Source organism: Neomonachus schauinslandi, chromosome 5 (genome assembly GCF_002201575.2).
Source record: "Neomonachus schauinslandi chromosome 5, ASM220157v2, whole genome shotgun sequence".
NCBI classification, from domain to species: Eukaryota; Metazoa; Chordata; class Mammalia; order Carnivora; family Phocidae; genus Neomonachus; species Neomonachus schauinslandi.
The window spans coordinates 49,498,443-49,524,730 of record NC_058407.1 but is presented as its reverse complement, the minus strand read 5'-3'; the positions used below and the strand labels follow the sequence as shown (position 1 = coordinate 49,524,730).

Sequence of the window (26,288 nt, the reverse complement as noted above, 5' to 3'; positions counted from 1 at the left end):
ACTAAGATGAGGTAAGACTTTTTGTCATGTTCATTGATCTTTTTTGCCTTTGATTCTATAAACAGGAACTATCTGTAAGTCAAGCTGTACACTCTTGGATTAAAGCCCAAGCTATTAACACTTCTTCAAAGGGTATGCCATAATACTACTGTCAGAATCAGTGTGGATAAGAATGCTTGTTTGACAGATCAAGTTCTAATTCTAAATGGTGCAGCATCCCCTTTGTTGTTAACCTTTATCAAGATAACTTGATAATGTTTTGTGCTCAACTGGAATTCTGCCCATAGGTTCTAACAAACTGAAAGATGACTGTATGCCATTGTTTTATTATCAGGATATATTGATTAATTATTGCTATACAGAATTTAGCATAATATATACTTACAATAAAGTATTTCTATTTGGCAGACATTCTCAAGTATACAGATGAAAAACTAAACCTCTCCCCCCACCAAAGTTACTTATTCAGCGATCTAGGATGGGGGGTGTTTACTTCGTAGAGAACATAAGTGGCCAGGCTCCTCCGGAAGTAGTTGTATTGAAAACGAGACAGTATAGGGGGTTCTGCTTCTTTCCTTGTCTGGGTTGGCCAGTTTGTAATAGCTGCCTCTTAAAAGTTATGAATTCAAATACTCTTTTCTGTGCTACATGGCACAGAACTTAGACGTTACATAGAATTGTCTTGAAATGATTTGACAGGTTGAAAATGCAGAAGCTCTGCACTGTGGAGGTGTCAGGGGTGGGGTGAGGGAATTTAATCTAGAAGCAGTCATCCCTGTAGTTATTTTTGTGTGAAAGTGGGCGGTTTATGTCTAGGATAGAATACGCCAGACTCCTAAGTTTTTGTAACAGGACATAAACTATGCTTTCTGCACTTCTAAACTCTAAATCACATGAGTCTAATTTTATAAACAATACCAGAGAATACTGGCACTTGAAGCTATTCTTAGAAAATTCACCTTTCAGTATTTGCCAAGATGATATTTGAAACAACTAGTTTTAAAAGCTACTGTCTAAGGATTTACTAATGACTGGGGCTTCTATGTTGGCTATGCTCCAGTCTGTATGGGGGTAAACTAATGTTTCCCAAAATCTGGTTTCTGCAGTTTAGTATTAATTGAAAAAAGGTCCCATCATCAAATAAATTGGGAAAGTACTGGGTTAAACAAAATTAATTAGCTTTATTTCTTACTGGACTTCTAAGGATCTTTAATATGCTAATATAGTTTTGAATCTACAAAAGAGAGATTACGGTTTGTCCCATTTTCCATTTCTTGAACCCATTTTTGATGGAGTACCTATTAACATCTAGCACAATTAGTTTTCTGAAGAACAAAGGTTGGGAAATGCTCCAGAAATCAATATGTCCAGATTCTACTACAAGCATTTCCTGATAAATGACTTCTCTGCATTATAATATCATGACTTTGGATTTTACAGTGAGTCAGTAAAGGAAAAAGTTTTTGTTTGTTTGTTTTTTTAAAGATTTATTTATTTATTTGAGGGAGAGAGCATGAGTGCGAGCATAAGAGCAAACAGGGGAAGGGGCAGAGGGAGAGAATATTCAAGCAGACTCCCACTGAGTGTGGAGCCTGATGGGGTGCTTGATCAGGACCTGAGCCAAAACTGAGTCACCCAGGAGTCCCAGTAGCTGAAAGATTTTCTTAAAGTAACTCTTCTATCTTTTTGCCATAACATAATTATGGCATCTCATATACATTAGACAAACATTTATAATGTGCATTTGTGCTAGAATTTGTTGCTAGGTATTAATTATCTCTCCAAATTTTTTAATGGGCAGTGAGATTTATAAACACAACAAAAACTTATTTTTTCCCCTTGACTGATAGGGAGCTCAAATGCAAATGTGCCTTAATATAAGAACATATTTTGGGTTGCTAAAATTTCTCCTTCTGAATAATGTTTTATGTTTTTTGTGTTATAATTGGGTATCTTGATGTTTAGCTTATAACTGTTTAACAAATTCCACCCTAATAAATGTGGTGAAGAATATCAAGTATGAAATTTAATTGAAATCAGTTATGTGGTATATCTGCTTCAGTATTTCAATAATGGTAAGCATGAAATAAATGGTAGTTGTTATTAATAACAATATTAGTTTTGTTTTTTGTCTTTTTCTTTTTAATGTTAATAGTAAACAGTAAAAGATGAAAAGTAAAAGTTTCCCTCCTCCATTATTTCTCAGCCTTGATCCCATTCCTCAATAGGAAACATTATTTTTTCACTGTTTCAGTCTCCACATTTCTGAAAACACCAAAGTAAATGTTACCATTTCTTCACTTGTCAATTTTAAGCAGTATTTGTCAATGTCGTCTGTGAAATAGAGAACTTTGTTTCACTTGCACAGTCTTCACTTTCCTTTCTCCTCCTCTTTATCTTAGTAGTTTATTCCTAGTTCTTTGATAACTCATGTTTATGAAATGTAAATAATGTACTTAACACTTTGGTTTTTTAAAATAAGTTTTTTATTGGAATATAGCATGCACACAGAAAGTGCACAAATTAAAAGGAACAGCTAGATGAGTTTTCACAAAGTAAACACACCCATGGAACCATGGCTCAGAGAAATAGACCAGTCCCAGCATCCATAAGTCCCCTGTCTGTCTCCACCATTATCTTGATTTCTGTCCTCACAGATGGTTTGGAATGTTTTTGAACTTGTGTTTAGCTCTTTTCACTCAACATTTATGTTTGTGATATTCATTCATTTCATTGCATGTAGCAGTAGTGCATTCTTTTTAATTCCATACAGTATGCCATTAAATACCATAATGTATTTATCCATTCATCTGTTAAGGGACATTTGAGTTGTTTCCAGTCTCATGTTAGTAAGAATAGTGTTGCAATGACTGTTCTTATACAAATTTCTGAGTCATATATTATGCATTTTTCTTGGGGATAAAACTAGCAGTGTAGGGGTGCCTGGGTGGCTTAGTTGGTTAACTGCACAACTCTTGATTTCTGCTCAGGTCATGATCTCAGGGTCCTGGGATTGAGCCCCACGTCGGGCTCCATGCTCAGTGAGGAGTCTGTTTGGGGTTCTCTTCCTCTCCCTCTGCCCCATCCCCTGCTCTCTTGTACACTCTCTCTCTCTAACAAACAAACAAAGCTAGCAATGTAATTTCTGAGTCATATGATATGTATATGTAATGGTTTTCCAGAAGTAGTAGTTCCAAATGATACTTCCATGAGAAGTGTATAAAAGTTTCAACATCCAGGCCAACATTTGATAGTATTATTCTTTTTAACTGTGGTCTTTTCTTCTTAATATGTCAACTTCACATTAGTACCTTAAAATATACTCTACAAAAATTGAGGACATTAGCAGCCCTGTAGTTTCTTCCGTAAACCTCCAAGCTTATCAGGTATATAATTATCTTTATATTATAAAAATTTATAACACTTACATTCTCTTCTTTAATTATAACTTAGTTTTATATTTTCTCCATATAGATAGACTATAAAAATAAAAAATCCAATAAATGACAATAACGTAATTATGATCATATAAATATTATGCAAAAAAAATAATGTGATAGAATTCCTAAAGCAGGATATGCAATTCTGTCACTAGATCTATACTACTCAATGGAGAATTTTCCAAGTGTAAGGGTCAAGTTCATTCTCCAACAACTGTTCAAAAACATGATATATTTTATATTGCTTCATATTTGAATTTTTACTTTTTGTCCAGCTTTTATACTTCTTAGGGTTTCTAAGTGCCTTTCTTTTTCCTGATGACAAAAGAACACTTATATCTCTACTTCATCATTAATTTTACTCAAATTATTCATTAATTGTTATAAGACATCCATGTCTTTGGAAGATATTATTCTTCAGGCCCTGTCTCTGGTCATATGCTCTAATTTGGAATGACTGCTCTCTACTACATAACTGCCATTCTGGGATATCTTTTCACCGCACTCTTAAATCCATTGCTTCTTGACTTCTACATTTTTCCTCTTTCCTAGATTTTATATATATATATATATGTATATATATATATACATATATATACATATATATGTATAACTTAATGATTATGTTAAATATATAGAATTTATAATACATATTACTTAAAATATATATTTGTATATAAATTATATATTAATATGTATAATTTAATAATTATATATATATAATTTTTTTCCTTAATTATATCCTCAGGTAGTTTTTTCTAAAAGTGCATGTTGGATATAAATTGTCTGAATCATTGCATGTCTAAAGATGTCTTTATTTTATGCTCACCTTTGATTAATAGTTCAAGGTTTAAAAGCATACCTTTTCAGAACTTTGAAAGCACCAAATTTTTTTCTAGGATCTAGTGTTATAAAAAGTCTGATACCAAGTCGATTCTCATTCCTTTATAGGAAACCTATTTTTATTTCTCTTGATAAGCTCTTAGGATCTTCTATTTTTCATAATGTCCTAGGATTTTAAGAGAATTTGTCTAGATCTTTTTTTTTTTAAGATTTTATTTATTTATTTATTTGAGACAGAGAGAACGAGAGAGAGAGAGCACATGAGAGGGGGGAGGGTCAGAGGGAGAAGCAGGTTCCCTGCTGAGCAGGGAGCCCGATGTGGGACTCGATCCAGGGACTCCAGGATCATGACCTGAGCCGAAGGCAGTCGCTCAACCAACTGAGCCACCCAGGTGCCCCTGTCTAGATCTTTTTACAGTCATCCTGCTTAGGGCTCAATGGGCCCTTTCAATCTGAAAATATTCTTTAGTTTCAGGAATTTACATCAATAATTTCATTATAATTTCTTTTTTCCTTCTGCTCATGTCTTTTTAGGTTGCTATTGTGTCTTCCTCGTTGATCTTCTTTCTATATATCTACTTTCTTCAAATATATCCCTTTATTTTGTCAACTTTTTCCTTTAGTGAATATTTATTTGAGTAGTCCTATTCAGAAACTCTGTGGGGTCCTAGATATTCCCCAGATTGAATTCAATTGGGAATTCTGTCATGCAGAATTTAACAACAGTTTGTCCTTCAGCCTCCAGCTCCCGGGTGCTATTCCTGGACTCCTGCCAGTATCTTCCCCTAGACTGCCCTAAGCAGGCTTCAGGAGGAGGAGGGAAAGGAGGAGGGCATGGAACACCCCTCTTGTTAAAAGGGAAATTGGGAAATTAGCAGGTGTGAGAGAATGCTGAACCTCCCTGGAATAGTCCTGGGGCTTACTTCCTGATGTAATATGAAAATGTGAAACAATATTTTTTTAAAAATTAAGAACTCTGGTGTAAGGAAAGGGGTTATCTGAAATATTTCAAGGCCAAAGTAAACACGTAAGATTGATTAATCCAGGAGATCGTTAGAAACTAACATTATCCATTTAATATGGCAGTTTCTTTGCACCAAATACTGTGTACTTGCCGGTGATAAAGTGATCAGTAAAGCATTATATATTAACCTCAAAGAATTCATAGTCTGATGGTTGTATACAGATTAACATATAATCACTATCCCATTTAGAAAGCATAATGAAAGGCATCTATATAGGTTTTATGAACACAAAGAGCAGAGGTATCTATCCAATGGTGTGTTGGTAAATGTTTAACAACTGGATTTCTGGGGCGTAGCTTTGCCAATTTCTAAGGTGTAAATACTCAAACCCTGGCCAGTTTCAAGCTGATGGGCAGTAGCACACCATTATACAGTATTTTTGCCATACTGACACACCATACTTTAGGAGTACAAGTAATACAATGCAGCAAAGTAATAACTAGATAGATAATCATTAGAAAGTGATGAATTTTGAGTATTTATTGCCTTTGTTTTTAATATAATTTATTTAGTAAGTTTATATAAAATAATGTTTAGCAATAGATGTGCTTCACAACCTGCTCACAAAACTCTTGAAAAATTAGCTATTGGTTCTTAAGCCAGTACAAGCTGGCCCCAGCAAACCACTACCCGCAACTGGGGGATGGGGCTACAGACATCCCGCAGGATACAAATGAGGGTGGAACCCTTCATAAACCGGGTTTATGTCCATTAGAACTGGAAGGAGAAAGGTAGCAAGAGGGAAGAGGGAGTAGTAAGAAGAGCTGATGATGCCCAGAAAAACCATGCACTCCATACAGCCAAAGCAACACAACTTTATAACCCTGCTTTTTAAAGTAGGCTCTCATTAAACAATCACCTTCTGCTTAGCAGGGAGAGGATGGGAGGCGTCAGTTGGCCCTCAGTTCCCGGAACATAAGGACAGGAAAATAACATGGAAATGAAACCTTCCTTTCCACCCCTACTGGGACATGTGGATCACCAAGGGGACAATGGCAGGGGAGGGGGGCACTTATCAATGGCTCACTAAACAGAACGACCCAGTGAAAATCGTTAAGTTAGCAATGGTGCTCATCACTCAACACAGAGCGGGGGGGGCCAAGATTTGCTGAGACTATGATGGTGTTCTGTGGAATATGAGTGATCCAGCAGTCCACAAGGGGTTGAGTCAGCTGTCATTTTTAAGCTATAGTTTAAAAACTCTTATCAAAATGTATATACTCAAATATGTTATAACCCATATCAGGCTTCTTTGATTGCAACTGACAGAAAACCTGTCTCTAGTTTAGTGTAGAGGCTGGGGAACAACTATCAGCTAATGTCACTGAAGAAGTCTAGGGGTAGAGCTCAAGCTCACTTAAGGTAGTTCTTGACCAGAGGCCCAAGCAATGACACTGGGACCTAGTGTCTCTTTCTTTTGGCTCCATTTCCACTTTCAGATGGGCTCTGCCTGCAAAGTCACAGGAAGGCTAATCTGTTCAATTTCTCCCGCCCAGCAGTTGAATAAAATTCCTGGACTTGTCTCTGGCCCAAACACATCTGCTTCCCAAGGACCAGTTTGGAGTCTCTATGAAGCTGCCTGTCACCAGCTCCCAAACTCATTTGCACAATACAATCAGCCGGAACATTTTTAAAAATTCCACCGCATAGACCCACCCTCGGTCAATTAAATCACAATCTCTGGGGTTGATGCAGGTGTCACTATTTTTTTAAGCTCTCCAGGTGATTCCAATGCAGAGACAAATCTAGAAACCCCTGGATTAGGAGCTCTTAAGAATATGAGTTTTTAGAATCTCCCTGATTTACTAAGAAAGTCAGGTTAGGTTAATTTCCTTAATGCCTACCTCAAAATCTTTCTTGCTATGCTTCCCCGTATCTGTGATAGGATGTCCCTCTGTTTGCCCACCCTGGCATCCATCTGCATCCTCTATCTGCATTCTGTTCTCCCCAGTCTTGCCCTGCCTTCCCTGGCTCCAGGAATCATCCCTTGTCTGCTTTGTATCTTGAAGTTCATCTCTCTGCTGGCTCTTTCCTCGAGACCTCAAAAAACATGCTCCGATCTCTCCTATTCCATAATACCCTACTCTATTCCCTGTGGCCCCACCCTCTCCTCCTAGGGGCTACTGCTCAGCTGGCCTCACCTCTACTGTCCACCTTACAAGAGTGGTCTGCACTCACAACCTTATCATCTGGCTGTGGACATCACTATTCTGCTGAAACTTCTCTCAGAGGTCAGCAATGACCCACTTACAAAAGTGAATGCCTGTTTCTTTCTCTCTCTTTCTCACTGAAGGCTGCTCTCTGTCCCCTTTTTGAAATATCGTCCTTGCTTTGCTTTTTTGGATATTACGGCATCCAAATGCTCCTTCCCTCATTGTTTTTCTTTCTGCCACCTTTGTTAGCTTAAGAAAGCCTTGGAGAAAATGGGTATGTGTCCTAAACACATTTTTCAGGAAATGTGTATCAGGAGACTTTAAAGTGAAAATACACTAAGGCAACAATTTAGAACACAAAAGAAATTCTTTAAAGATGCTCAACACCACCATTTATTAGAGCGAAAATTTGGAAACAAACTAGGGAGATACGCTAATTATGGTAATCCACATAATAGAATACTATCGACAGTAAATTTTCCTACCACAGCTGTGTGCTAACATGCACAAACGGGTAAAATTTTGCGGAGAAAATGGAGGGGCAAAAGTATGTATTGCACATACAATAAAACTTCAACTCTTATTAAAAAGCACGTAGAGTAAGTTGTAAATCAACTTGTCCCCTCCCCAAGGTTTCCACTGTAACACTGGCAACATATCTTTAGTGACATTAGATTTTACCTTATTTTGAAATGAATTCAGTTTTGTTTTGAAAATCAAACAGAAAATTCCTTGGTACAAATTTTAATAATTGTGCTTTTCAACAATTGAGTTTGGATTATTTTAATAAGAAGCGTTTTCCCATTTTCTCATTGCCCAAAAGATTTGTCTGACCTTAGGTGGTCACCATTGACTAAGAAATATGAGACCATTTTGTTTTTATTGCTTTTATAATGGCAAGGTCAAAGTGTCTCTTTCCGTTTGAAAGGTGAAGTAACATCCTTCAAGAAGCTAAATGTAATAAACATCTGGCTCATGGCTTTTCTTTCGAATATATGTGGTATTGAAACTTTAATAAAGTAATTACAAAAGAAATTATGCAAAAATACTTTCTTCTGTAGATTCACAAGGCATAGATTATTAATTTTTAGTTTAAAACATAATTCTCATGGATATGTGCAAAAAAGTGCCAAGAGACTTAATAAAAGAGAGAAAAAGTGAAAGAAGCATCTAAACATTGACCGCTCCCTTATATTCCTAGAAATTTTCAGAATACTGTATTTTGTCTTCTCTCAAATAGTGGGAGATTACCAGAAATATGTTTTCTGCCAGAATAAATGGAATTTACTAAGATAAAAAATTTTGAATAAATCAACTGCAGTAGCAAATTAAAATTAAATTATTTTATTATTGCTAACATGAGCATAAGCCATATAAAAGTCTTCACATATGATTTTTAACGTATAGATGGAGAAACCGAGATTCAATGAGGGATTTCGGTCTTTTTTCTGCCACACAGGTTAAAAAAAGAAGAGCTGGGACAAGATCATGTATCTTCTTACTTCCAAGTCAATTCTATTTCCCCTATACTGTATGGAATGCTAAGGGATTAGAGATGCATTGCCCTAGTTGGTTCTAATAGCCTAGATGGACAGGTATATGGTTCCCATCCCCTCTTCCTTCTCTAGAAAAATGTGGTGGCAAAAATGAAACATTGAGTCTCATTTTCCCAAAATGTACAAGTTAACACATTAGAGTGACTATCCTATAAAACCCCATAATATGGTTAAAATTTGGTGACATTTTAATGTTAATTTTTACTGTACTGTGAAAAGTTTTTTATATGACATACACGCCCTAGTTTGTTTTTGTGTCTTAGTGTGGATTTACAAATTTACTACAGGTATCCTGAGCCAGGAACACAATCAGGTTTCAGGCCAGTTTGATACTGGCTATTCTTCATTCTCACGAGTGTAGGACTTTGGACTAAATGTTATGTCAGTGGGACTGTGCTGTCTGTGGAGCCTAAAGTAATCATTTTCTTCAGATTTGAAGGAGAGTGATAAAATTTGGAGTCATAGGATATTGATGTACAATTTAAGGATTCAATCTTTTAATAAATTGTGAACAATGGATTATTAAATTAAATGTTGACTTCCTAGGATAAAACTACAAGAATAAATGTAAAGTTCTCCAGCTAAGAAAAAAAAAAGAATGACTATCCTAAATTGGCCTTCCTTTTCCCAGCAACAAACCAGCTTTTCCTTCCTGATCAGCCACAATTACATCAGAGGGTATGGACTCCTTCTTGTTCACTGGAGGTTATATGGGGAATAGCCAAATAGTTCCTCAGTAGGACAGGTGCCTCCTGCAAGGAGAGAAAGCATTTCCAGTACGCATTTCCTATGCAGGAGATGGGGAAGAGGGGAAATAAACCTGCAACTATGAGACGTCTAGCCAGTTTACAAAAGAAAAGGTTGAGGCCCCTCGAGGTAATGTGGTACGAGTCATTGTTCAGTGTAAACACTCCAGAGCGCTGGAGCAGGAGCACAGGAAGAATTCCACCACAGTCACCACCACTGGTAGCACCTGAGGGCGAACGGCAAGACATGCCGGAGCCCTGGTTGCAGAATTCTCCCTTTCAGACACAGTCTCTGTATTTGTGAGAGAAATATGTCCGTGCTCTCGCAACAGCTCAAACTCCAACAAAATAAGCAATTTTATTTTGTGGAACAACTTTTAAGTGCATGGGCTATTTTTTAAAAGTTTATAGGTTGGAATGATAAACTAGCTTTGATAGGATGAAATGAAGTGGTAGAGGCAAAGGAGAAAGGATATGTTTTCAGGTGAGGTTTGAAAAGGGGTGGAAAGTTAATGCGGTGGAGAGATACAGTCAAACTGCTCCAGATGACAGGGTCTGACAGAGGAGGCCAGCGAGGGTTAGCAAAAGGAATGAGGATGGGGACACGGGAGAATGAGCAGAGAGAGGGCATTCTCAACCTAGATGATAATCAATTCTGAATCACATTACGGAGTGGCTGAGGAACCATGAGAGGAGAACGCTGGAGGAGCTGGGAGAACAGACATGGACAGATGGGCAAGTGCAGAGGGACCTAAACAGAAAATCTGAGTCTATCAGAAGAGGAGTAATCATGTCCAGAACAACGCCATGAGCCCAGTGAGTTCCTTAGATTAAAAGAATGTAGCAGAAAGGGAAGGGCTAAGAAGTACTTTTCCACTTCCATCAAGACAAAAAAATTAAATGTATTGTTGCAGTTGATTGAGATTGCATATGGAAAAGGAATTTCTGAATAGGAAAAAAAAATTAAAGATGGCATGAGTGTCAAAGAGTCTCAGAGTTTAGAGGGACTCAGAGGTCACTTGAATAATCCTTTGGAAGACTATCAGACACGTTGTGAGATTGTTCTTGTTGGGGAGAATTAAGAATGAGATTGCTGGCTGTCTAAGATAGTTGAGTTTCAGTTCTCTCAGGAGACAAGTCCTAGATTAATGGCTGACCTTCCCTTTCAAACACGGTAAGTCTGTGATTGGGGGGAAGTGTAAGGAGCAAAGACTGAAAGGAAGAGAATGCGGGTATGACAGGAACAAAGCCTTTTAGTCCTGCTCAGTGTCAGTGGATAAAGTAATGCCCATGAATGTTCAGGCATCAGAAAAGCAGGAAGGATATTGAGGTTGGGAGGAGAAATCAGGAAGGAGAAAGAGGCAGAGAGAAAGGAAAGAGGCAGAGCAGGGAGCAGTTGGATGCCAGCCACAAACGTGTCACTCGGATGCCCCACTGGGATGCAGGTCAACAGGGCTGCCTGTATAGTAAGCTAACGGGACAGGGGCAGAGACAGTTAATTCTAATTCTAGGCCACATGTGTGTTTGGGAAGAGAGAGGAAGGGAAGGCAGGTAGGAAACAAAATGACCCTGAGGCCAGCTACGATTTTGGAATCTGCAGTAAAATGAAGGCAGAGAATTTTGGACACGAGTTTTAAACGGGCAGAGAGAAGACAGGAAGACAAAGTGAATGACGACAAAACACAAAGGGTGACCAGAGCGCCGCTCCCTGTGGAATGTCCGTAACTATTTATTGGCTGATGTTGACTTTGGTAGACAGAGTAAAGCCCGTGAAAGGAAAATGCCATTGTCAGCGGGGCGTGAAAGTTCAGGTCTGTGGACCCCAAACAGTGGCCCCTGAGGAGGGAGGAGAGTCACACCCGCTACCATTACAGGAAGTGAGACTGCGCACCTGAGGCCAACCAGTCTCAAGAGAAAGAAACGATGAAACCATGACAGGAGAGAATGCACAAAGCCTGTCGAAGCTGTGAAAATACAGTCCCTTCTCAGAGAATGTATTCACTTCTCTTGAGGACTGTAGCCCCTGGTGGAGAAAGCAGGACTCTCAGAGGTAGCAGCTGTGAAGGTAGGCGCCAAAGTAGGGAGGCTTTACTCGCTCAAGAGAATTCCTCTGTCAGATGTGGCTAGAAAGCTGAGAAAATGTTATTTTTGAATTTGGCTCCAAGGCCAGGTAATCAGTAGACCGTCTCATTCTGAAGGAGAGGACGGGCGTAGTGGCAGAAGACAGCATCTCTTCTCTAGATTTCAATGCTAGGTGGAAAAGAATGCTTTCGGCAGTTTTGGCCTATGAGGGGCTCAAAGTTCCTATCCTAATGATAGGGGCAGGCCTTTCAAGTTAAGGTTATTTTCTTCTGGTTCTTCCTTTGTAGGGGACCAAGAAGGCCAACAAATTGAAAGTTGCTTGAAGCCTTAATAAGAAAAGAAGATTCGATTCCCAAATCTGAGAAGTGTTAAGTTCACTTAAAACATGCTCTGCCATAATACTGTGGGCCATGCCTCTGTGTGGGATGATCCTTGAAAATTATTCTCAAATAAAGAACTACTTATTTATCGTTAAAAATATATTGCTTAAAAATGCTTGATACACCTATAAAAATCCCAGCCTAGGATTCTAGTGCAAAAAATGGCAGTGCCTGGCATACATAGTAGGTACTCAACAGATACTTGTTAAATGGACAATAGAAAGATGGATGAAGAGGCTAAAAAAACAAGTCAGCTACAAAGAGTGTAGGTATGTGTAGAAAATAGTTTTCCTTTATTTGCACCCTTTCTCCTCAAGACGATTAAAAAAGATACTGCAATTGCCATACTACCTGTGGGTGACATCAACCTCAAATAGCAAGGTAGTTTCAGAAATAGGAAGCTCATCTCCCCTCCCCCTGCCCAAGATCTGGATAAGGTTCTAGCCGCCAGGAGCCTAGTGAAGAACTTGAAACATTTGCTAAGAGCTCATGGATAATTCAAAAGTCCTACCAATTTCAACTATGCAAATCCTATTCATTTACCAAACATTACTCTGAGCCTACTCCACGAAGGCATTGTGCAAAGTATCTGGAGAAAGTGTATTAGTTGCAGTCCTCCCGGTGAGTGTAAAAAATACACGTGTTTTGGGGGTGGAGCTTGAGGCTATGGGAATTCTGTGGTGAGGAGGATGAGACAGCAAAGAAAGGAACTTCATCCCAGTGCAAATCCACACACCATCTCTGCACCCCCCCCCAAAAAAAGCCCAAAGAAGGAGCATTAAGATTGCAATTACTTCTATTCCTTGGTTTTATTGTAACAGTCTAAGAAAAACAGCACACAGGTAGGGGTGGGGTTCAAAGAACTCAATGAACAACAGGTAGCACTGGTGAGCCTTGAACCTGGTTTGACAGAACTATGAGTGGATGGCAAGGTAAGGGGCCGCACCACTCAGGCACATCCCTGCCAATGCTTCGACATCCAGTCAGACATGCAGAAGAGTCAAATTATGTAAATTGTTTCCATATATAGATTTTATTTTAGTTGTCAATTGGCAGTCTTAAAGCTAAGTACCAAGCAGAAAACAGCAGATACAAAGATTTTGGGGGAAAAGGTGAAATGGCAACTACAAAGAAAGCATCAGTACTTTCTTCATTTATCTAGATTTTTAGCAACTGCCTTAGTAAACATTTAAATCTCCTTTCACTGCAGGGGACCACTGCTTCCAGAAGACTCAGAAAACTGGTAAAAGTTTAAAAAAATGTTTGTAATAACATTGCTTGGGTCCACTCTCATTCTAGTATGTAGGACTTATAAAAGAATTTCTGATACACAGGAGTAAAAATTATTGTTCCATGATTATAATGTAAGAAGAGCATCAACTTCTCAACATCAAGATAGGTAAATGCTAAAATCAGCTAAGAAAAGAACTTTTCAGAATAAGAGTCTTTTCTTTAAAAGTCTTAGCCAAAACCATAACATAAAGGATATTCTTTTAATAGTGGTTCATAAACAGAAATTGTACATTTATACCAATTGCAGAGGATACAGTGAAAACAGAATTTACTACCCCATGCTAACAGCCTAATTTAAAATGGATAGTCTTTCCTATATTTTCCCCAAAGTACCTTTTAAAAGACTTGCTCTGCTATCCAAACAACTTGCAAATGCATTTGGTAAGGTGGGCTATAGTATTTATTTTCTTTCCTGTTACTGACTCAAGATCTATTTCTCACTATTTGCTTTGTGCTCATTCTTCTGCCAAATAAAATATTAATTGCATTTTTAGCTGCACTGCTGGTGATCAAAGAACTCTGATATGTCAAGCTAAACTGATAGAAATAGCAGCCATTAACATATTTATAGGTTCAGAGCTTCTAGAGCATAATTACACCCATTAATTACTTGACAGTACTCTATATTACAGGCTAAAAAAGAAAGACATTTGCAGGTACACAAATGAGTAAAGTTTGTTTTTTTTTTAATAATAAATTCTCTCTAAAGAAGATCCTATCTAAAGGAAAGAAGGCAAGAGTGCTCACATATCTATACGGAGCTAAGGCAGAATTTTTAAGCATTCACTAACTTTGGAACTGAATGCACACAAAGTAAAATGAGATGGCACAGATAGAGAGATTTCAAAGAAAAGCATAATTTAAATGATACAGAGAGATTTAATTAATATTTTAGAGTTCTAAGACAGATAATCTCAAGCCAGTAATTCTTGATGATAAGATACAGAGGAATGATTTTCACTTTCAGATAAACTTCTTCAAATATCATCTAGGACCAAAGCATTTCAAATTACCTTTATTTCTGAACATGCAATTCTAACACATAAAAAAAAAATAAAGCTGTCCTTGGAGAAAGCGCCTGAGATGTTTGAAATTAATAGAATAAACAATGATTCTGTGGATTCACCAGCTGTGTGAGTCCTGAAGCTGCCAACTGCATTGAGTACATGTATCATGCAAAGGATGGCAACATGCACTTGACCCCTCTTGACCAGTTAATCAGTATGCAAAATGACGGTTTCTCATAATAAGTTCAGCACCGGACCCCAACACATTTTCTTTTCAGCAATGAATGAAGTCGTTAAGAAAAGAAAAGAAAAAAAAACCAAAAACAAAACAAAAAAAACCCCCACACACAAGCCAGGTTTCTTCCTAATTTCAGCCTGAACACAACCAGGATGTAAGGACGAAAAGCAAAGCCGACTCTACCTGTACATATATATCTATATATATTTCACTGAGTGCTTTGTTGCCTGACGATAAATTGTAAAGGCAGTCATATTTGAAAGTAAAAACCATTAAACTGTGTTTATAGGTTACTGCAACAGACTCGCAGAGTGAATAACAAGGAAATCACGGTACCTTTAGTAAGTCGTCTCAGAATTTGACAACGGCATTTAAAAGAGACAGCTATCATTCTTGCTCACTGCTTTCTGTGGCCAAGTGTACCCAGGGCTCTGCTCTGGCGCTTGCAGCAGCAGCATATGAATTCCTTGCGCACATGCCAGGAGAAAGGTAGTCCCAGCGGGGAGTGACAGAGCTTAATTCCTCTTGGCTGATGCAGAGGTCCGCTACATGTCATCTGGCAAAGCTGTGTCATTCACTACTACTACCACCCCAGCCCGCCACAGCCTCCTCCCCCCTGCACAATCACAATGGCTCAGAAAGTAAGGCTGTTTCAATAGCAACAAAAGCACCAAATTGTGGAAAGCAGGGACAACGCTGGGAGAGGAGCCATTCCATAAATCTAATACTAAGCACTGAGCAATGCATTCGGTTTTAGGCAAAGGGCTATGTATTCCAGCCGATCCAGCTACCCCCACTCCCTTCCGTCTCAGCATCAAGTCAGTGTGCTTTATGGGTCTCATTTAACTAGAAACATTAGTGAAATGCTTGCACTCTCACTTTACAAAGAAACGCAGAGATCATATACTATGTTTTCTCAACGAGAATGGAAGGCAAAGGAGGGAGGCAGTTTATCTTTGGGATTCAGGACAAAATAGAAGGGAAACAGCCCTATAACAGAGTCAGAAAGACCTATTTGGCACTTTGCAAATCTGTGAGGGTCAAGGCAGTCTAGGTTTGGAGATGAAATGCAAGAAAGGCTAAGGGAAAGGGCTCGGGCAAGGCAGACCATCAGGCAGATGGAGTCCCAGCCCCCTTAATTACCCTTTCAAAAAAAACCCCAAAAAACAACAACAAAAAAACTTGGCTGGAAAGCAACACAGTCAAGACTGTTTCTAAAGATACCAGGAATAAATGCAAACAAGGCCAGGTACTTCTATTTTTAATGTACTTTATTATCCTATTTCCCAAACAACCCTCCCCCAAACCATTTTTCTCAATATGCAAATAAAACAGTCTTGCGACATTGCAGGTATTTGTGAGTATTTGCTCCAGTGGAGTGAAGAGGAAATTAACAAACCCTTCACAATCCATTCACAAAATGACAAGAAGGAGGAGCACAGTTCTTCATTTGCTTTCACTAGCCTACTCACCATATAGTCAATACAAACTAACATTTGGTATGGAATTTCATCAAAATCCAAGAATCTCCCAAAGGAGTTAATACAAACATTCAGAACCCCTCCAAAAAAATCACAGTTAGCCAGGAACTTAAAAAAAAAAAATCAGCAATTAGTCAAAATGAAAAGACATATCACTGTCCAAACTATTTGATTAGTATTTCTAGGACTAAATGAATTATTCATACAGTCTTATTCTCTACTCTAAGGCTGTAAAAAAACATTTCAAGCTGGTTTCTAAAATAACTTCCAATAATCCACATTTAGTGATAGAGCTTTCTCCTCTTCATTCATAAATTCCATATTAAATCAAACAATTGCAATCTGCTGATATTGAAATGCATATGCTTTCTATTTGGGGTCTAATAGAAAAACAATTTATGTACAAAGTAGCTGAATATTGTAAGCATCTATTTTAAAGGTTTTTGAAAAGAACACAATTCCCTTACCAAAGATGGTCTAGCTAAAGCAGTCAGCTACCCACTAATCAATAGGAAAGTACATTAAATGGATTGTATTGCAGAATTGAATTTTTATAACTGTTCCAATTAGCATAAATCTGTTTTTGCATTTCAACCCATCTCATTTTCCTCTTTATTAGGTCATCCCTAGTAATCTTTTAGCCTCCTTGATATTTTTTTTGCTTTAATAGAAATGTACCTTAGTGCTAGAGAGTTGGGTTATTAGCTAAAGTGAGATAAATATTTATAGTTAGCTCTATATAAGATCCTTCCCTAAATTTAACATCTTTCTTTAAACCTAGGTACTCAGAATATGCAGTTGTCAAATAGCATTAGTAAAATCTTGCCCGTGGAATATCACCACTCCAGCCCATTTTATTAATGTCTATTCAAATAAAACTCAAAATCATATAGGAATCTCTTGACCCCCTGCTATTATGCTTACTCAGATCTAATTTGCTTCTGATCAAATATTTCCTCTTTTACTAGAATGCCCAATTCTTTTTTCAACGAGCCTTGTCTTTTTGGTCCTAGGAAAGATCCTCAGAACTACTAAAATATCCTATTTTCCTGGCAGTAGAAAAAAAAAAAAAAAACAACACCCTGGAGCCCTTCGAAAGGTTCCTGAAGGCTCAAATTAGGGGAAATTTTTTTTTCTCTTTGGAAATTATGGCTGCCAATCCATATATACCCTATTAGCCAGCTCAGGCTCAGCTCCAGGAATCTTACAGAAATAGAACCAACCTGGAGTGACCCCTTTCTAGGAAATGAAGGAATCTGCCATGTGCTCCCACCTCCTTCCATTTTTGGCCTCTCTGGTCCTTAGAGATTTCCCTAGGAGCCATTCCCAGCTCTGCCTTCTTATCCAAAGCCCTTCCTCCTCTCTTCACCTGATTCCAGTCTAGCCTACATCCTGGACTCTAATGCTGGCCGAACGGCTTCCAGCAGGCAAACTTTTCTATCTCACAATTTACTGGCCGGTAGGACAAAGGTCCCAAGAAGTCAAGGCAACTGGACCACAGTCTCCTAACGTAAGCTACCATTGGGCCGAGTAACCTACATTTCTCAGCCACCAGTTTAATGTAAGTATTTGTCTTTGGGAACCTATAGTCAACTGTGTCAATTACAGTGGCTCGGCGGCGGGGGTCTAGATAATACAAACCTAACAGCATGCTCTTTGAAGGTCACTAAGTGGGAACTGTAGAGACACAAAGCAGGCAAAATGGTATAAAATATATATCTGATTAAGCTCCAAAGTGATCTGGAAAATAGTTGATGAAGTTTACTCCTTTATTATTATTTTTTTAATCTCAATATATGAAAACATGTGCTTGCTGGATTCAGGGCTGATTATTCCCTTAAAATGATAATTCTTATTTCAGGGTTTCTTTCTTTCTTTTTTTTTTTTTTAAGATTATATTTATTTTTGACAGAGAGAGTGTGTACAAGCAGGGGAAGCAGCAGGCAGAGGGAGAGGGAGAAGCAGGCTTCCCGCTGAGCAGGGAGCCCGAAGCAGGGCTCAATCCCAGTATCCTGGGATCACGACCTGAGCCGAAGGCAGACACTTAACCAACTGAGCCATCCAGGGGCCCCTTTATTTCAGGGTTTCTTTAAAATATTAGTTTTCCAGGGCCCCTGGGTGGCTCAGTTGAGCATCTGACTCCTGATTTGGGCTCAGGTCATGATCTCAGGGTTGTGAGATTGGGGGTTGTGCTCAATGGGGAATCTGCTTGAGATTCTCTCTCCCCCTCTCTCGGCCCTTCCCTGCCCCCCCCAAATAAATAAATAAATAAATAAATAAATAAATAAATAAATAAATAAAATATAAGTTTTCCTAAGTATGTGTCTGTTTACAAAGCACTTTCATACACAATGTATCACTGGAGAGACTCTGTTATGGGGTTTTGTTCCTGGTAAGGAACCTGGTTCTCAGAGAATTTTTCATCAAAGTCACTCAGCCAATAAGTTGCAAAGAACAGGAAAGAATCCAAGGCTTCTCACCTGGGTGGAATATTCTCTCTACTCTTTACCTTTTCGCTATGTCCCTTTTCCACTGATAGAAGATGTAATCCAGATTAGAGGGGGGAAATCCAATTAACAAAGAACCCTTCTATGCAGTTACATTTTACAATAGAGTCTAGATGGTCTAGCTAAAGTGAATCTAGAGTCTACCACTTTGAGCTCCCCTTCTCCCCTGCCCCTACCCATGCCCCTCTGAGGTGCAGCTAGTGTACCCACAACCACGGTGACCAAAAGGACCCAGAAACTGGAGGTGGTTAAGACCACTTCTTCCAGGTTCCAGACCATTATGAACCAAGTGTTTACCACAGGAGTCTGGACAGCTTGTCCATTCTGACTGGGTGGTATCTTTGTCGTATTTGTTCTTAAATATTTTAGTATCACTGCCAATGATATATCGTATTGTACAAATTTCATCATAGGATGGAGAATGGAAGTGTGGACCAAAAAAAATAAAAAACAACAACAAAAAACCCCAACAAAAGACAAAACAAAATACCTTTCAGACTGGCTTAGGATTCTATTATATGTATTATTTATTTTTAAGTAGGCTTCATGCCCAATGTGGGGTTTGAACTCATGACCCTAAGATCAAGAGTCGCATGCTCCACCGAATGAGCCAGCCAGGTGACCCTCCAATATATTTTCAAAACTATCCTGCAGCATCACCAACAGGTGGGAGCAACCCCCTCTGCCACACAGATTATCTTATTCTGCTAATTCTTCTTATCTCCTCGACTCTTCCCTATTGTATTCTTTCTTCTGTGTAAAATCTCCACCCCCCCAAAATAAACACTGCTGTTTGCAGATTCTTCTCATTCGTAATAAATCATAAGCCACAAGTTTTCTGCCATATACCTCTACCTGGGAAATTCATTTATTTTATTTATTTTTTAGATTTTTAAAATTTATTTGGGGGAGGGGAGAGAGCATGAGCAGGGGGAGGGGCAGAGGGAGAGGGACAAGCAAATTCCCTGCTGAGCCGGGAGTCCGACGCAGGGCTCGATCCCAGAACCCTGGGATCATGACCTTAGCCAAAGTCAGACACTTAACTGACTGAGCCACCCAGGCGCCCTGGGAAATTCATTAAACACACACACACACAATGGGGGTCAACTCCAAAAATACCCCACTATTTTATGTCATTAGAATAAATTTGATTAAAGTACTAACATAATGTGTACCTTCTTCTTCATGTCCACTGATTTTATAAATCTGTTACAAAATACACTTGATAGATCCCACTTGTGTGAGTATTTGGCTATTACCTTTCTTTTTCTTCGAATGCAGTTGATTCCAAATGTTTAGCACGGTTAGGTCATTATGTAGATAGTACAGGATATCTTCAATTGGCTAGTATTGAATCAGTATACTGATTTTTCCCCCTCACACTTGGTAACTGTTAGGCATCTCCCAAGTCTTTAGGGTATTTTAAGAACACGGTGTTCTTGGAGGTTTCAGAATGTGACGAGTACCTCCTTTCCAGCTACTTACGGACAATCTCGTTGATTCATCCCTTAGCTTATTACAATCAGTTGTGTTTAGTTTCCTTTTCAAAGATGTTGAAAGTAACTATGATCCTCACACATGTTCTAATTCTTGTGACTACCGTCTGCCACTGAACTCATGGCGTGTGAACCAAGTGTTTACCACAGGAGTCTGGACAGCTTGTCCATTCTGACTGGGTGAGACCCAGTCAGAATGGAGACCAAACACTTGGATGGGGCTCCGCACGGAACTTGTCCATGCCGAGCTGCAGCTGAGGACTGCCGAGAAACAGGAAAAGCAAGACCTCGTTTGCGGACAGAGGTTCTAAGGGTGTGGAGATTTGGTGTAATTGTCCAAGACGGGATTTTTATCAGGCATGTTTTACAGATACTTTATGAGAACACATTTGTGTAGAAGTAATGATGCCCTTTAGGAGGTGTCATTAGGACACAGTCTGGCAAACCTGGGTGATCAGTGGCTCTGAGCCTCCGGTGTGCCGGGCTGTCACAGGGCGGGTGTAATGCACACGCCATGTGGTATTTGCTTATCTAGTCACAGCTCTAATGCTCTTCATGGGGCCAAGGCAAGAAGGTTGCCTCCACTTCACAGAAGACAGCTGGGAAAGCTCCCACGAAGGTAAGAACCTTAGAAATTTGTCAGCTAAAAGCATCTGGCGGGAAATGTTAAAGAATGGGATATGCAGAAAATGAGAAACGCAGTACACAAGGAAACCTGCCAGAAATCAGCCCCATGAAAGACCAGGTTAAACTGACTATTTACCGAGGCCCCATGGAGAGAGAAGATGGTGTAGTGGCCAAAAGCCCAGGCTTTAGAATCAAATCGACTGGCTTTGAATCCTGCTTTTCCCACTAAATGGCTGTGTGACCTTGAGCAAGTTAGTGAACGTCTCTGTTCTTCATCTGTAAACTGGTGAAAATCATTTCTTGGCTTGTTTTAATAATTCACTGAATTATTTGTGTTAAGAGCCTAGAACAGAGAATAGTAAAAAAATTCATTAATCACTATGTACGTGGTCGGGAATACAATCATATCATCTGGCATTTGGTTACAGAGCCCAGACTCTCGAGGTAAGGCTGGATTAACAACTAAAATGATCTGTTTTCCATGAAGTCTTCCATGATTGCAATGGCATGAAATAATCTCCGCTCAACTCCTAAAAGGTTTCCTGCCCTCATGTATCTTCCTCTCCTGTTCCTAAATGATGGCCTTGCCCCAAGTATGGTCAGAATACCTTACCCCCTTCTGCAGCATTGTATCCTCCAGGCTCCAGCAGTGACCTCTCTGCTTTGACTCCCGAATCTTGGTCTGTGACTCAATCTTACTCTCATTCCAAACCACATTCCCTGATCCTTGACTCCCAGATCTGTGTCACCTCCCATGGCCATCTCAGATTAGCCAGGAACCCAATCTAGCCCCTCACTTTGTCCCCAACAAGATGCCTTTTCCTCCTCCATGAACTCACTGACATCAATACCCTCTTCTTCAGCAGTCCATTCCTTTCAAGTCCACCTTTAAAACCCCTCTCAACACTTGCCCATTCTAACCATCAGCATCTAGTTGAAGGCTGCGTGGTTGCTGTACACAGGAGTTTTCTCTTACAAACATTTATTGATTGTTCTGTTCTAGGCACTGGGACACTGGGCCCCACACTGGGTATGCCAGTTGACCACAATAAGTGACCAACACTTCTTAAAATTTTTACTGATATCTGAGTAGTCCTTTGGGGGCAGTATTACTCTTACTCTTCAAATTTTGCAGTACTAGTCAAATTTTGAGTTTTTAGGGCAAAATTAAAGAGTACTTTATATAAATAATCTCATGCATTAGGACAACTAATAGCCCAGGATATGTCAAATACTCTGACTAATAATTTGCAGATCACCTGGAGGTAAGTATGTTATTTGAAGAATGAAGAAAAGTGGACTATGTCATACAAAAAAGCTTCTGCACAGCAAAGGAAACCATCAAGAAAATGAGAAGGCAACCTACTGAATGAGAGAAAATATTTGCAAATCATATATCTGATAAGGTGATAATACCCAAAATATATAAAGAGCTCATATAACTCAATAGCAAAAAAAAAAAAAAAAAAAAACTGACTAAAAATGGGTAGAGGATCTAAATAGACGTTTGCAAAGAAGATATATAGATGCCCAACAAGTACATGACATCACCAATTATCAGGAAAATGACAGTCAAATCTACAATGAGGTATCATCTCCCACCTGTTAGAATGGCTATTATAAAAAAAAGGCAAGAAATAACAAGTGTTGGTGAGGACATGGAGAAAAAGGGGACCTTTGCACACTGTTGGTGGGAAGGCAAACTGGTGCAGCCACTGTGCAAAACTGTATGGAAGTTCCTCAAAAAATTAAAAATATGATCCAGCAATTCCACTTTTGGGTATTTATAAAACACACACACACAAAACCAAAAACAAACAAAACCCCCCAAAAAAACAAAAAACCCAAACCATTAATTTGAAAATAAATTTGCACTTCCAGGTTCATGCAGCATTATTTACAATAGCCAAGAGAAAAAAACTACCTAAGTGTGTGTCAATGGATATATGGATAAAGAAAATGTATATATATATAGTATTATATACATATAAACATATGATGGAACATTATCCAGCCATGAAGAAGACTGAAATCTTGCCATTTGTGGCAACATGGATGGACCCTGAGGGTATTATGCTAAATGAAGTGTCAGACAGAGAAAGACATATACCGTATGATCTTACTTATATGTGGAATCTAAAAAACCAAACCCAAGCTCATAAATCTAGAAAACAGATTGGTGGGTAGCCAGAGGCAAGAGATGGGGAGTGAGGAAAATGGGTGAAGGGGGTCAACAGGTACAAACTTCCAGTTATAAATTAAATAAGTCCTGGGGATATAATGTACAGCACAGTGACTACTGCATATTTGAAAATTGCCAAGAGAGTAACTCTTTTTTTATGTACAAGCTGTTTTTTTTTTTTTTTCCCTAGGAGAGTAAATCTTAAAAATTCTCATCACACACACACAAATTCTGTTAACTATGTATGGTGACTGATGTTAACAAGAATTATTGGTATCAGTATGGTGATGATTTTGCAAAATATATACAAATAATGAATCATTATATTGTGTACAAGAAACTAATACAATGTTTTATGTCAATGACACCGCAATTTAAAAAAAGGGAAATCCAATAGAAGAGGCTCTGTAGTTACTAAAAAAACTAACTGTAGGAGCAGGGACTAATGCTGACATAAGGGACTGTTAAATTTCCACACCTCCAGGATGTGTTCAGGGGGTTATAAAGTGCTACTAAGAAGGCAAGAAACAAAACTAATTCAAAAGCCCCATCATAAGGAGTGGTGTTGTGTGCATGGAAATGAGATTAGATCAAGGGCAGAAAGAGGATTTCCCAGAGAGGTTTGGATGAAGTGCTTATGCCCACTTCCATACCCAACCTATTACAACCTATTGATTTACTTTTTTCCCGGATCACCAAACACTATCTAACACACTATTTTAATTATTTGTTTATTTTCTGCCTTCTGCCACCTGGAGCTTTTTTTTTTTTCTTTTTCTTTTTCCAAATTAGAGATTATTTTTTGGTCTGTGTTCATTGCCTAGGACTGCACCTAGCACATGGCCAATATTCAATAAAATTTTTGGTGAATAAATAAATTGGGCACGGGGATTCCCTTCTAGTGGACTTCTTTTATAAGCAATACTGTTTCTAAAGCTCTTCTACAAAAGATGAAGTTAACAACTTTGGGGGGGGGGGGGGGGGGGGGTGCGGAACTGCCGCTTCAAGAGCAAATTCTTCCAAATAACAACATGTTTCTTGAAGACTACCTGTTCGTGGAAGGGGGGAAAAAAGAGAAAGATGTCATGTACCTTCCTTTCCAGAACACACCTCAGATTTATTCCTGGTGCTTCTGACAAGATGATTCATAAGGATCCTGTTGTTCTCCAAATATGAAGAAACACACAACACAGCTAGTTTTTCACTGAAGTCAGAGGCAGCAAGAGCAACAAAGAAAAATCCAAAGTAAAAGATGCTAAAATTAAAAAGAATTCTCTTTGGCTTGACAGAGAAAAAGAAAGTAGCAAAAGCAACTCATCTTGGTAGCAGATTCTGGTCTAACACCCATAATTGCAGGCTGTCAAGGATATAATGTATCTCTAAAATAACAGATGTATCTGTTTTTAAAACTTTCTAAATCCAGTAGCACATAGCTAAATAACTTTGTAATTCCATCTTCAACAGGGCTTTGTACTATAACAATTAACCTCCAGACTAACCTTGTTGCTGTTTCAGCTGCTATTTTGACAGTTTTCATTTTGTTGATATAGAAGTTACACTTGCCATGGTAAGAACGTGTGCATTAAAAACAAACAAAATACACCTCCAAGCCACCTCAGTTCTAAGACAATTTACTCATTCAAATAAAGCTGAACTGACATTATTTTAAGATATCCTATAGATACATAACAATCTAAAGAATTTGAATGCAATGAGGGAAAAGGGAGTCTTGATATTCTTATCATATCTGATACAATGAAAAGGATAAACTCCTCCAAGCCATCTGTAATTCAATTGGAGGACCAACGCCACCATCTGCTATAATATTTTAATCAAATGACACTGAAATGATGGTGGAAAGTATGAAAAAAGAAAATTACATGCGGGAAATAGGTTGGCAGAACTGAAAGATGTCCTAAGGACACAGGAGTCTCAGATTAAAGTTTGGATGTGGTATAGACTGGCTGTTTGATCTTGGATAATGTATAGTCAGTATACATTGGGATGTAAAAGACTGGGGACTAATCACACCAGAGCTGCACCTCTCAGACTTATGTGCCCAGAAGGCAGCCCTTAATGGAGGCACCTCTGCTCTAGGTGGTGGGGTCCTGCCACAGCTTTCACTTGCAGGAGGTCCTTACTACTTCTGGATTTTTCTTCCTTAGGACTTTTCTTGTAGAAGAGAAGCTGAATATACAGACATTTTAGGAAGCATTATATTAACCACAGGCTAGCAGTAGGCACTGCCTGTGTCTGGCTGTGTCTGGCATGAGCATTCTGGAATAGGCTGGGGCTTTCCGGTATGAGGTCACCTGAGCGGTCCGGATGCTTCTAGGGGCAGTTGGCTAAGCAAGCTCTAGTAAGCAGTGTCAGGCCTAGGGCCTCTGTCTCCATTTCTGAATCCTCTCTGGGTTCCCAGAGGCTCCCCTAGATCTTCTGCTTCTCCCTGAGCATCCACCTTGGATGTAGGATCCCAGACTCTTGGGAGTTTTCTTAGCAAGTTTTAGAAACTCCCTGCCTTCCGATTATATAGCAGAAGTGCCTCAAGGGCCAGCAGATTCCAAATATACCCAGACCATTTTGGTCACAGAGAGCTCTTAAAAAATATCCCAAGGGACACTAGGAAGCCAGCTTCACATATGAGGCACAGGGGGGAGATTCTGTGGTGCTGCTCCCAAATCCTTGCTGCCCTAAGCCTTTTAAATATCTATTATCTATGGATTTTTAAGTCAGTGTTATTCAATATAATATGGGCTATAAATGCAAGACCATATATAATTTACTGTTTTCTAGGAACCACATTAAAAATGTAAAAAAAAAAAAAAACCCAGATAAAATTAATGAGATATTCATTAATAATTTATTTTTTCTAATATATCTATATTATCATTTATCATGTGATTGACGTAAAAAATTATCAGTGATCAGATTCCTCACCTACAAAATGTGAATTGTAATGCTTGCTCTGCCCACTTCACAGGCTTGTAAAATTGTAACATAATTATATAAAATTTACATCTTTATGAGATTTTGATTCACCTAACTTTAGAATTACCCTCCACATGCTCAACTCCAGCGCTACTAAATTCACAGACTTTCTAAATCAATTCTGATGATGTCATTTCTCATAGTAAGGACGTTCTTTAAGCACTGTGCCTTTAGTCATTTATATCCATGGTCCTCACTGAGGACAAGAGCACAAACTATTAGAAGCACATTACATTTGTGCAAA

At 38.7% G+C, this 26,288-nt stretch overlaps 1 protein-coding gene across 3 annotated transcripts in view; it reads right to left on the bottom strand.

The window, feature by feature from the left end:
- GRIP1 (glutamate receptor interacting protein 1) overlaps positions 1–26,288 on the bottom strand; it is a 391,246-nt gene that overhangs the window by 250,785 nt on the left and 114,173 nt on the right. The gene's annotated exons all lie outside the window — the stretch shown is intronic.